The sequence below is a fragment of the Spinacia oleracea genome, chromosome 5 (genome assembly GCF_020520425.1).
Source record: "Spinacia oleracea cultivar Varoflay chromosome 5, BTI_SOV_V1, whole genome shotgun sequence".
NCBI lineage: Eukaryota > Viridiplantae > Streptophyta > Magnoliopsida > Caryophyllales > Amaranthaceae > Spinacia > Spinacia oleracea.
Window position 1 is genome coordinate 94,924,325 of NC_079491.1, and position 9,618 is coordinate 94,933,942.

Below are 9,618 nucleotides of genomic sequence, written 5' to 3' on the forward strand. Positions count from 1 at the left end.
AACTATATTCAAAACATCATAAAAAAAACTCAACAAAATTAACACAAAACACAATAATTGTTCCAAATTCAAAGATTATAGTACTCACTTTCGGTTGCCGTAGGTAGTTCCTGTCAGAATTTCTTAATCTTCTCTCGGATCCATTCTCAATTCACTCGAAGCTGAATTTCTAGGGTTTGACTGCGATTTTGCCTTTTTGCTGAATTCATCGATTAACATTGAATATTATGCAATAATTGCAATATATTTAGTAGATATTTCCGGAAATTGAAAGAAAATCGGTAGGAATTGGTGCGAATTTAAGAGAGAGAATAGAGGTTTTAGGAGAGAGAAAATAGTGTGGAAAAGGGTCTGCGACATATGTTTGAGGAGAGAGAAAAGTAGGTTCTACTTTTCTGTTTTGTGTGTTCTACAAGATTATGTAATTACATATATTGCCATTAATGGAAGTGGACACGCGATTCATCCCCATCGTTGGATCTAATCTAATCCTACGGATTATAAGGTGTTCTTATTATAAGAAGTGTACTTACATAAAGGAGTGTTCTTACCGGATCCCTCCCCTATATATATATATATATATAGATGGTGACCCTATATATATATATAGGGTCACCATCTAATGAGAAGATCCTTAATGGGAAGAATGAGAAAGAATCTCAGCCTTATAAATAATTTCATCTGACGATCTATATTTCAGGAACGATGATAGTTACCGTACATATCATTTAAAACAATCGTGGGCCTCGTCTCGTGGCTTTGAAATTCTAACTGGCGAAAGAAAAAAGCATAAACCCCCCACTAGGCCCACGCCCTTATCCCCTCCATCTTCACCCATCATAGTTATACTGATTCTCTCTCCTCTAATACAAACAAATCAATGGGTTCTTTCTCTCCTAAATATCTATACTCCTCTTTTCTACTCCTTATAACATAAACTACTTAATTAAACCCCTAATTTGCATATTTTTAGTCAATCATCAACAACAAGCATTAAGAATCACATGAAGGTTTGACATGACATGAATACATCTTTCTCTCTCTCCTCCTCCTACTTTCTTTCTTTTTTATTTTTGAATTTTCATCTTTTATTTTTTGCTTTGTAAGTATGGAGATTGTGATGTTATGCTCAATGTTTGATGTAATTTTTATATTTACTAAATCAAAGTTACGGATTTAGTTTTTCTGCTCATTTAATCAAATGAGCAAATTTGTTTGCTCATTTGAGTTTTTTTTTTTTTTTGCTCATTAACACAAATGAGCAAATATATTTTACTCATTTATTTGAAATGAGAAAATATAATTTGCATATATTTGCTCATTTATATGAAATGAGCAAATTTCCCAACCTCGTCTCCCTTTTGAATTTTGTATTACTAAACACCATGAACAAGAGCAATAACATATTTAATCACCCCCAATTACAAAGTTTATGAAAAAAATATTTTTCTTATTTTCACTCTCCACATATCCAAATGAAAAATACCCAGATAAGATTATCCATTAAAATTGAAAAAAATGTCAGAAAAATTGAGCAAGGGAAGACAACAATGATTGCAGGCTCAATGACTTGTGGCATATAATTGTGCGCCATGGGTAGTTGGCCCAGTCAAAGCACAAGATTTTATGGAATTGAGAATCTAAATGCACTTCATTCAGCTCCCTCCTGTTAAAAGAAGAGGAGAGTTATGAGGATGTTGAAGATGGAGGTGAGAGTAAAGGGGGTTGGTATTATTGGAATCTGATTAACATCATAAATGAGAAAGAACATTAGGGAAGTAGGAGAGAGAAAAATGTGGTTAGATTTTGAATCGGTGGTGGTCGGTTAGCATTGGTTTGTCATTTGTCGTGAATCGGTGATTTGGTTTTTTTTCATAATTATCTTAATCAGGGATGATAGCGCCGTGTATGAAAATAAGCTGAATTGTGAGTCGTGAGATTAAGTAATTTGTACGATTGAGATTCTTTCTCATTCTTCTCATTATAAGGTGTCTTCTCATTTGAGTGTAAATATATATATATATATCATGAGAAGTTGAGAACCCCTCTTTTAATGAGAACTCTCGTCCTCAATCTTGGATATTGATCTACGGCCAATATTAACGCTAATTAAAACTCATGAACTTAAATATCTAAAGTATAATAAAAAAAAGTAACCGATCAATTACAACAGCCCTTATGTTTCTTTATCACGTTGTTCTTCAAATCTACCAATCATCTTGATAATCATCATATTAGGAAATTGCAGTACAATACTCGCCAACCAGTTTCTACCGTCGTTTCCTTGTTATCGTCATATACAGTGGATAAGATCATTGATGGAGCAATCAACTGCAACAAACCATTGCTTACCCGAAGGTAAAATCGATTTTCCAATAACACCATTGTATAGTTTTCCACAACAATATATGTATGTAAACCTACGAAGTACGTTTGCTATGATGAATTAATCTTTTAATTAGTTTACACCCTTAATATGAACTATTATGAATGATGAATATTTTATGGTGCTTATTCTATTCGTAAACCTAACCTAATATTAATATGAAATAATTCTTATAATAAACTATTGAACCATCTTGGACGTAAATTTGTTAGTGAAATAATTTTTCTGCATAGCCAAATTTTATTTATATATTTATTCAATTTTATGTATGTGAGTCAAAATTAATATATTGTTTTTTAAGGTTATAATATGGATGAGATTCAACAAGAAGAAGACGAATATGAGCTTAATCGTCACCAATTGCAATCTGAAAATGAAGAGCGCGTTGAACGTGAAGGAGGAGAAAATGAGACGCCTAACAAATGCAGAAGCCCTATGAATATAATTAAAGAGTGGCTTCCTGTATGTGAAGATGATTTGAAACCAAAAGAAGGTATGGAGTTTGACAACCTAGAGGAATGTGAGAAATTCTACAAAAAATATGATCATCAAGTCGGTTTTAGTGTCCGTAAATCATCTACCAAAAGAGATAAAAAAAATCTGGATTGTTGAAGTATAAAACTTGTGTTTGTGAAAAAGAGGGTTTTAGAGAAGCTAAATACGCAGGCAAGCAAAAAGTACGAAATGTGAAATTGAGTAGGGAAGGGTGTGAGGCTCTTGTTGGTTTTAAACGAACATCGGAGGGTAAATATGTAGTGTACAAATTTCATGAAGGTCATACCCATTTACTTGCAACCCCTAGAAAGCGTCACATGCTAAAATCAAATAGGGGAATTACTAATGTCCATAGATGCTTGTATAAGGCATTTGCTCGTGCCAATGTTGGTGGTAGTAGGGCGCATCGTTACATAAAGGAACAAGTGGGTGGGTATCAAAATGTTGGATGTAGTAAGCAAGATTTGAAAAACTTCCAAAGAGATTTGAGCCTTCATATTAAAGATTATGATGTTGACATGTTTATTGAGAATTTCAAGAGAAAACAAAAAATCGATCCTTCATTTTATTTTGCATATGACTATATGAGATAAACAAGGCCACACGCCAATTGAGACATGTATTTTGGGTAGATGGCATTTCTAGAAAGAATTATGCATTATATGGAGATGTTGTGTCATTTGATACTACTTATGACACTAACAGATATAAGATGATCTTTGCTCCATTTACTGGTCTTGATAACCACTGACTTTGTATTACGTTTGGAGCAGCATTTTTGGGGGATGAGAAAGCTGAATCATTTTCTTAGTTGTTTGAAAAGTTCTTAGATGCACTGGACGGTCACAAACATGTTTGCATCATCACTGATCAAGATCCTGCAGTGAAAGTAGCCATCAAAAATGTTTTTGACACGTCTACTCATAGGTTTTGCATATGGCATATAATGAGAAAACTTTCAGAAAAGGTGGGAAGCACTTTGAGTAGTAACGAAGTTTTTATGAACCAATTTAAGTCTTGTGTGTATAATTCAGAGACAAAGGAGGAATTTGAATCATCGTGGAAATCAGTTGTCAATGAATTTAAGTTACAAACTAATGATTGGCTTTCTCAGATGTTTTCGATTAGGGACTTGTAGATACCAGCTTATTTCAGAGATGTTTTCTTAGGAGTTGTGTTACGGACAACGTTGAGGTCTGAAAGTGAGAATAGTTTTTTTTTTGTAGTTTCACAAATCCGCATTTGAGTCTAGTGGAGTTCTGGATGAGATTTGAGAGTGTTGTAGAGTCACAGAGACATTCTCAATCAATGTCTGACAATGATAACTTTTCTTTAATTCCTGAACTAAAAACAAATAGGGATTTGGAGAGACATGCAAGTCAAGTCTACACTTTCACTAACTTTTACAAGTTTCAAGAGCAGTTGTGGATTGCTTGTATGGATTGTGAAGTTGAGGACAAGAAAGAGACACAAGAGGGACTAGTTATAACTATAGCTAATCATGCTCGAAAAAATGGGAAGATGCGTGAGGTTGTGTATAACCCTCTCAGTCATGTGGCATACTGTTCATGCAAAATGTTCCCATGTGAGGGAATTCCATGCCGACATATATTATGCATTCTGAAGGGAAAAGGTTTATCTGAAGTTCCAGGTTACTATATATTGAACAGATGGACCAAGATGGCAACAAGCAAGTCGATTTTTAATGTGTCTAGTAACCTTTTGGAAACTTGTTCCAAAATAGATAATGAGGATAAGCTGATTACTAATAATTGGTTTGAATTCTTAAACTGCATGAATTTGGCGGGAAGAGACCCTGAAAAACTAACTCTTATCTCAAATGAATTTCAAAACGTATCAAAATTATTAAAAGAGTTCAAGAGTAATCCCACTGAGAGCAAGACACAAGAGTTGGAATATTTTACCAGATCAAGTGTACCGAAAGAAGTTGAGATTCTTCCACCAAAATAATCGAATACCAAAGGATCTGGTAAACGCATGAAAGGGGGAAAAGAGAAGGCAATGGAACAACAAGAAAAGAAACAGAGACAGTGTAAAAGTTGTGGTCATTTGGCATACCATGATAGTGGTAATTGCCCTGCAAAGATCTCTACTTAACCAAGGTACCATGCTTCTATTTTATGTGTTTAATTTAGTTTTTCTTCTATCTTGCTAATGTCTTTATTTTCCTAGGGTGTTCTGTTCATCACTGTTTTGGCTCTAGCTGGTGGTGGTGGTGCTGCTGCTGCTGATGTTGATGTGGAGGCGGTGCTGCTGGTGTTGATGTTGATGTCTCACTTCTGATATCAGCTGCTCTCATTTTTTCTGCTTTGGTCTAATGCAGCTGTAGTTCATTAGGAAGTTGCCATATGTAGCTGATTTTGTTGGGGTATTTTAACTGAGAACAAGTTTGTACAGAAAGTCTCCATTGTTGATTGTTTCATTGACAGTGATATTGTTGTCTGGGAACAACATATTGATTTTTTGTGTTGCTTACTGTTATCATACTTCCCATTAATCTCTTCGGAGGAGACAAGTTTTTAATTTCCTTTTCGAGTGGTGTAAATAGTGGAATCTAATTGATTTTTAGCTTGGTTATAGTGCAACAGAGAAGTAAAATCCTTGAACACTTGTGAACAACCCTAAACCATCAGATAATGACAAACAAAGTTGTTTTCAGTACTTTCTACAACAGCTTAGTTTGCATGCATCAGTGGATAAAAAGGATTATTTGAATGTGTTAGCTTAGACTGTGTTTTACTTGTGTTTTCTCTGTGAGTTGCAGCCCAGACTGTGTTTTACTTGTGTTAGCTCTGTGAGTTGCATCAATGGGGTGCCTTTTTATTCTCTTTGGTGACAATGTGGTGAGTCTTGTAAGTTGTGACTAGAAACTTTCTAATTACCACACCAGTTGTCGTGCAGTCTTTTCAGTGATATTAGAATCTCTGTTGCTAATTCCAAAAGCGAGTTATTATGAAAAAATGAGTTAGGGCTGTGCTACTGCAAAACTTGTGGTATAAGAACTCTACTCAGTGATGCATACAGAATCATACGTTGGCAAGGACTTGCTGTTTTGTTCGGGCTGTGCTACTGCAAAACTTGCTGTGCTACTGCAAAAAAAATGAGTTAGGGTTGTGCTACCGCAAAACTTGCTGTTTTGTTCTTGTTTTTCGTACGCTAGTTTTTGTGTCTCCTTTGACTCTACAGACTTTGCATTTAGGAAAGTTTTTAAAAAGAAAAATTCTAATATAAAGAGATATATCCTTGAAAGTAAGTGTTTGTTCACCATTATATATTTTCAATATTTTGGTGTACTAATTTTCAATATCACAAGTCACAACATAGCAGTTTATGAGTTGATGAGATAATATCTCCTACGAAGTATTAGTTTTATGAGTTTATGAGATAACATAGCAGTTTATGAGTTGATGAGATAATATCTCCATAGAAGTATTAGTTTCAATATCACAAGTCACAACTATGAGTTGATGAGATAACATAGCAGTTCATGAGTCACAAAAAGTCACAATATTTTGGTGTACTAATTTATCAGTTGATGAGATAATATCTCCTACAAAGTATTAGTTTTGTGTATCAATAAAACAAGTATACTAAAATGAACAAGGTAATTAGAAATACTAGTTTTGTGTATCTATAAAATTAAAATCAATAAGGTAATGTCATCTTAGAAATGGTCCTTGAAATGCCCGCATACTATAAGGTTAAAGACAACCTATGTGGGAATCGAACCCACGTCCCCTATGCATATCATATGCATAGTGCTCTACCATTTGAGCTAATAGGTTTTAGCACAACTCCAACTACATAGCAAGCAAGAACAAGACTGCAGTTTTCACCCATCACAAATTTCAGAATATCAGAATACATAGCAGTTAGGATTTTCAGAAAAAAACCTTGATCTCCATATTCTACACAGTCCACACAATATCGTGAGAATGAGATTTAATTTAAAGAGCAACATCCGAGTATTATCCTAATTTGAAGTATCAGTTATCCACTGCAAACATAAATATATGATTCTTTAAATGTATAATCTAGTACAGATGCAATTATCCATTGTCATATTTTTGGCTTGTGCCTCATAGAATGTATGGATGCCTCTGAGTAATCCTATATAGGATGTCTCATGAGACCCGCTTTTCCATATTTACAACTAGATTGAATGTCAGTTATGTAATCCAACTTGATATTGCCAACAACCGAGTAATATTTTCCATTGAAAGTAACAATCTACCCCATTGTCATATTTTTTGACTTAATAAACCAAATTTCTAAAATTCCCCAATCTAAAATTAAACTATAAAGAACATATTGATTGAGAGAAAAATAAGTAGACTTGAGGCTTTTAATAATCTGTAATCAATTAGAAATAAGACCCCAAAACCTAGAATTTGAAGGAAAAAAATTAAAAAGTAAATAAATTAGAGAAGCATACTTATTTCATGAATCGCAATGTTGTATTAGTTTAACTAAACAAGACGGAGGGAAAGAGAAGAAATTAATAATTACCAGTTTCTTGTTATCATCGATTCGTGGATCAAAGGAGTCTCGCGAAAAAAATCGGCTTGAAGTGATGTTTCCGTTGTTGAGGCCGAAGGCTCTTTGGTACTTGAATATTTACAATTTGCAGCATTTGAATGTTTACAATTTGAAGGGAGGTGGGATCTGGGAAGGATTTCAAGGGAAGAAGGAGGGTCATGAACCGAGAGGAGAGAGAGTATGAGAGAGATTCTGATTTTAGATTTTAGTTTTTTTTTTTTTAAAGTTCTTAGAGTTTTAATTAGCGTTAATATTGGCCGTAGATCAATATCCAAGGTGTTGTGGGATCTTTTACGGTGCTGACGTGGCACGCGTTCCTCGGAGGTATCAAGTATGACCTGACACGAACTTCTGGCAACCTGCAAAATAAAAATATTCCCGTAGGAATATTCCCTCTGATGCTTAAGTAAGTATAAGCTAGAGAGATAAATAATTTGTAGAGAGAAGGCATAGCAAAGGTAAGTTTTGGTTGGTGGGAATGAATTGAATGCCCTTTTACCTTGGGATCTGAGCTACTTATAGTGCTGGGGTTTCTTAGGGACTGTGCCTTCAACCCTAGCTGTGGGGTGTGTGCCTGTAGACACCTACTTTTGTCCCCATTCCCGAAAGGGAAGGTTCGATGATGAAAGCATAAATCTCCACTTGACAACGCATCTCCTATAAAATAATGAATCTCAATTCCCCTTTTCATTTCACCCGAAACCTGCTATTTATAGAAACCTGCTATTTATGGAAACCTGCTAAAAATAGTAACTGCCGTAATGGGTAGTTGTTAAAAGTGGCAAGTCATAAAAGATAGAAACCTGTCAGAATTAGGTGTTGCACTCCAACATAAATCCTAAGTGAGATAGAAATTGCGAGAGAATCCTATTCCTAATATGATTCGAAAGTAAGAGTTACGTATTAATTAAAATCCTAACGAGCCTAGAGTTCGTAACGGGCCCAGACGCATCCCGTCACAAGGTTAATACGCACTAAAAGACTCAATTAAATCTCAAATACTCCGGATTCTAGGAATCCGAATCTGACTAAGAAAAAAAACAGCTCAGATCCTATTTTCAACGCCTGACTCTGGGCGCCGAAATCTTCGGCGCCCAGGCCTGGGCGCTGAATATACCCGGTACGTGTTTTTTCCTAATTCCTCGTGGATTAGAGCTCTACAATTCTATCTTTCCACGAACGCTTTTCTATAAATAGGGCCTTAAGTTCGACGTAAAAAGGACACACAAAAACACAACACACAATTATTATTCTGAGTATTGACTCTAAACCCCTAAGCCTAAGCCTCACGCTGCAAAACTGATCACGCGTTCTGTCGCAATCGATCCATAAATCGAACAGAACGTATCCTGTCCCATAATTTGAGATTCGTTAAATAAAAAGAGAAATAGCAAAGTCAAAGTGGTTAGTTTTCTAAGAACCGTGACGCACCTCTCAAGGGTGCGTCGTAAGGTGTCCCTTTTCCATGGTTTAATTGCTTTCCTCGCCCTTTTATGAACTGTTAAACTAACTAAATCTGATTGTTCGATCACGCTTAATAAATATGATAATTTTGGGAAATTGGATTATCATGCTAGGTCCCTTAAAACAATCTAAATCAGATAATCGCGCTCGATCTAGTACTATATGTTGAATATTGTTAAAATCAACTCAGATTAGTTTAATAGTTAACGCATGTCCCTTCAATTATTTATGCTGAGCTAGTAAGGATATCCTGCCTTATCGAAGAGCGAGTACTCTTCTCGGTAGTTACAGTCCCCCGAACCCTCAATCTCTACCCCGCGGGTGTACGTTGAGCGATCCCCACCACCAGGGATCACAAGGGAACCTACGGCCGTCGTGGTCAAACATAATTGCACTCCCTTTATGTCACGATAACCGAGTTTTGTCAGTTTTTCTCATTGTCGTTAAAAACTGAATGACGAATCCTATATTACTAGTCAATTGGGTGTAAACTCACAGGAAATCCAATTACACTTGATTTGACAAAAAGAAGCGTCACACCCACGAGGGACGAGGTCACGCATTAGCCTCGTGCTTTTTCGACCCCCTCACAGTGGCGACTCCGCTGGGGAAAGTGAAGGAAATACTCGTGCTTGTAGGTAATCAAAATAGCCGAAGGGTGAAACGATCCTACCCCGCGTTTGTTTCCCCATCAAGCTGGGATGACCTGAAAA

The 9,618-nt window shown here is 35.7% G+C and overlaps 1 long non-coding RNA gene across 1 annotated transcript; it reads left to right on the forward strand.

Annotated features, from left to right (window-relative positions):
• Positions 1–787: 787 nt before the first annotated feature.
• On the forward strand, positions 788–5,428 carry LOC110793960 (uncharacterized). Its single transcript, XR_008921126.1, has 3 exons — positions 788–2,358; positions 2,688–5,004; positions 5,075–5,428. It is a non-coding gene; the product is annotated as an uncharacterized lncRNA (long non-coding RNA).
• Positions 5,429–9,618: the final 4,190 nt, after the last annotated feature.